We start from the raw sequence: 3469 nt of genomic DNA, 5'->3' as shown, positions 1-3469 counted from the left end.
GGTCCTTTATCTACTTTCAGCACACATCTCCCATCCACAGCAATCCCTTCAACCATCATTGACTTAGTGATTCCTTCTCTATCCCAGCTGCCTTCTCCCCCAGCAAATTGGAGGCTGGTTTCCAACCATGGAGCAATCTTCCTGACCCTTGTCTCTACCATCCTTGGGTGTTAGTCTCATTATGATATTTATATCTCACAAATGAGTGCAGTCATTCTGTGTCTGTCTCTCTTTCTGACTCATTTCACTTAGCATGATACTCTCTATCACCATCCACTTATAAGCAGTTTCATGACTTCATCTTTCCTAACAGCTGCATAGTATTCCATTGTGTAGATATACCAAAGTTTCTTTAACTAATCGTCTGTTTGAGAGTACTTGTGTTGTTTCCAGATTCTGGATATTGTGAACAGAGCTGCAATGAACATACAGGTGCAGATGTCATTTCTACTGTGGTGGGGTTTTTTTGCACCCTTGGGATATAGTCCCAGAAATGGTATTACTGGCTCAAATGGGGGCTCAATTTCTAGATTTTTGAGAAATGTCTGAAAATGATTTTAACAAAGAAAAAAATGACAGAAGTTTGAAGATAAATTTATGATCCAATTGGTATTTTTCATAAAGTAAAGCAAGAAGTTTAATGTTAACAACAGTATGGGATTGTTAACCTGTATTTTTTATTTAAGAATAAGGTTTCAGGTGTTTTTAAGGAAAAAATTATTTCATTTGTAAAAATCCTTCATTTTTGTCACTTGAAAGGTTAATAATTTTATAGTCCTTCATCAACTCCTTAGGTAATTTTTTTCTCTTTTGGGTGGGCATTGGTTTGGAGTCACCTGGAAATATTTAGGCGTTATTCCTGGCTCTGCACTCAGTAATCACTCCAAGTAATGCATACAGAATCATATGGGATGCTGGAGATTGAATACAAGCCGGCCACATGCAAGGCAAATTCCCTACCTGCTGTATGATTGCTCCAGTCCTGGTCATTTCTTTCTGAGAGAAAGACAAATAGAATGTCCTACTAATTTTTAGTTACATAGGTGTTACTAAATAAATTCATCATGTAAAATAAAAACAACATTACTAATAGGTGTTTGACCCTTTGACCAAGTCTCCAAATAATTTATACTCTCACACCAGAATTAAGCAGTAGTGTTAATTGCAACTGGGGTCTTCCTCAATCTTATTCTCCACTTATACATGCGCCCATTAAGGTATTCAAAGTTGTTTTGAGTGGTTTTTATGTAAACAATGCTATACTGTTCACATTCTTCTAACAACCTGATTTCTTTCATCCACCATGCCTTGGAGAGTAGGACCCATGTGTTTTAGTGGCAGGAGTGTGCCAATTTTTTTTTCCAAATGCAGACATGTATCATTTAACTTAACCTTTATAGCAATTCCTTGAGGTGAATACCATTATCATTTGACAGAGAAGTGGAAACACACAAAGAGGTGAAGAAATCATGCTCCTACAGGCCTTCTTGTAGTCAAAATAGAGTTAAAATTTACACTCCTAAATATTTTAAACTGCTCTTGATTAAAATTAAAATGAGAAGTCAACAGCTTCAATGGCAGGAGCCTTCAGATGAAAGTGCTTTCCAAATATAATGCAATGAATTAACAATTAACCTTTGTTTTGATAGGCAAGAGGGGAGGTTAGTAAATATTTAAATTCCAGTTATCATAAAGGTCAAATAGAGCTCTAATTATTTTGCATCTTAACAGAATGCATTTTCAGCTATTGGTCTGTTTGCTATGGAAGGCAAAGAGCTTTAAAAGTCAAAGATTTTGACTTATAACCTTAGGATCATGGATGCCTATTAAAAATAAAAATACACATTAATCATAATATTGTAGAAACTGTCACCCTTGGCTTCACAGTGATTTGCCCTGTGACTCAGGCTCCACTGATCTAGTACTAACACAACAAATGCAGAGTCACTTGAAATTAGGAGCCTAGCTAAAGGCATTCTGTCCTGAATGAAAAAAGGTATTGTGGGACCAGAGAGAGATATAGTACAATGGGTATGGCACTTGTCTTGCATTCAACCAACTGGGGTTCCATCCCAGCATCCCATCTGGTCCCCCAAGAACCACCAGAAGTGGTTCCTGAGTGCAGAGCCAGGAGTAACTCCTGAGCATCGCCAGGTGTGATCCAAAACCCAAAAAATAATAAATATTTTAAAAATTCAAGTATCCCTCCATGTCTCTTTGGGACCTGCTGCCTGTGGCAGCCTCCCTTCCTAACCATGGAAGAGCAAACCGTGTTGATTGGCAAAGCTGGCACTACATCGTTGGTATCAGGTTCTGACTTGCACAAGGGACAGTTACTCAGACACATGTGCGAGTGGGGGGCGGTCTGATCGCCCACACGGGGGGTTTCCAAAGCCCCCCTTGAGTGGCATGCATGTATCTGTAGATCGGGCTTGTGAAGTTGGCTAAAAAAAAATTCAAGTCACTTTAAAAATAGAATTCAATCTAAATATTGAATTCTAATAAAATAAAATAAAATTCTAATAGAATAAAATCTAAATATTGAAGATTTTCTATCTTCTCCAAAATTGGGAATTATTTTCAAATACATTCTTATTCCAGAACTAACTTAGCTACCATATGATCGCATTACTCTACCTCACTTTGTAACTTCAGTATGATATTCCATAAGATATTACCACTGCTTATTTGATCCTTTGCCTACAAATAGTCATTAAAGTGCTTTTAAATACTTTACAATTAATAATAATGCAGCAAGTGCACTGTGCTTCTATTTCTATAAGCCTACTTGTTCTGTGACACAGTATTTTTCCACAGAAACATCTCTTAAAATATGGTTCCTGGAGCAATATAACTGCCACCAATTGGAACTCCTTAGAAATACCAGACTCTTAGGAATGGCTCTAGACCTGAACATCTGTGTTTTAAGAAGCTTCTAATTGGATTCTAATGTATGTATAAACTTAAGAACCTTATCATTAAGGAATGTGAGTGGTACAACTGCCAGAACATAGGAAACACTCTGAACACCAGAAATAAACCCTCCTGAAGCAGCAAGCATAAAGATCAAATATAATAGATATTATGGTTTTAACCTAACTTCTCATTTATTTGATGTGGGGGTGAGGGCTGTAGACCACATCTTGTGGTGCTCAGAGCTACTCCCAGCTCTGTCCTCCCAAAGATGCCGGGGATGGAACCAGGATTGGCTGCACAAAAGGCAACCGCCTTAGCCCCTGATTATCTCTCCATTCTTTAATCTTTTTTAAAGAAATATTCCAAGAGTCAAATATATTATCTATACAGATTAAGAGGGCTGAAGTGATAGCACAGCGGGTAGGGCATTTGCCTTGCACGTGGCTGACCCTGGTTTGATTCCTCTGTTTGATTCCGCCCTCTCAGAGAGTCCAGCAAGCTACCGAAAGTATCTCACCCACACTGCAGAGCCTGGCAAGCTACCTGTGCATAT

General features: G+C 38.1%; 1 non-coding gene across 1 annotated transcript; it reads left to right on the top strand.

The window, feature by feature from the left end:
• Positions 1-2205: 2205 nt before the first annotated feature.
• LOC129404004 (small nucleolar RNA SNORA24) lies at positions 2206-2335 on the top strand. The gene has a single exon (XR_008629615.1). It is a non-coding gene; the product is annotated as a small nucleolar RNA SNORA24 (small nucleolar RNA).
• Positions 2336-3469: the final 1134 nt, after the last annotated feature.

Source organism: Sorex araneus, chromosome 3 (genome assembly GCF_027595985.1).
Source record: "Sorex araneus isolate mSorAra2 chromosome 3, mSorAra2.pri, whole genome shotgun sequence".
NCBI lineage: Eukaryota > Metazoa > Chordata > Mammalia > Eulipotyphla > Soricidae > Sorex > Sorex araneus.
This window is presented reverse-complemented; position numbering and strand designations above follow the sequence as displayed.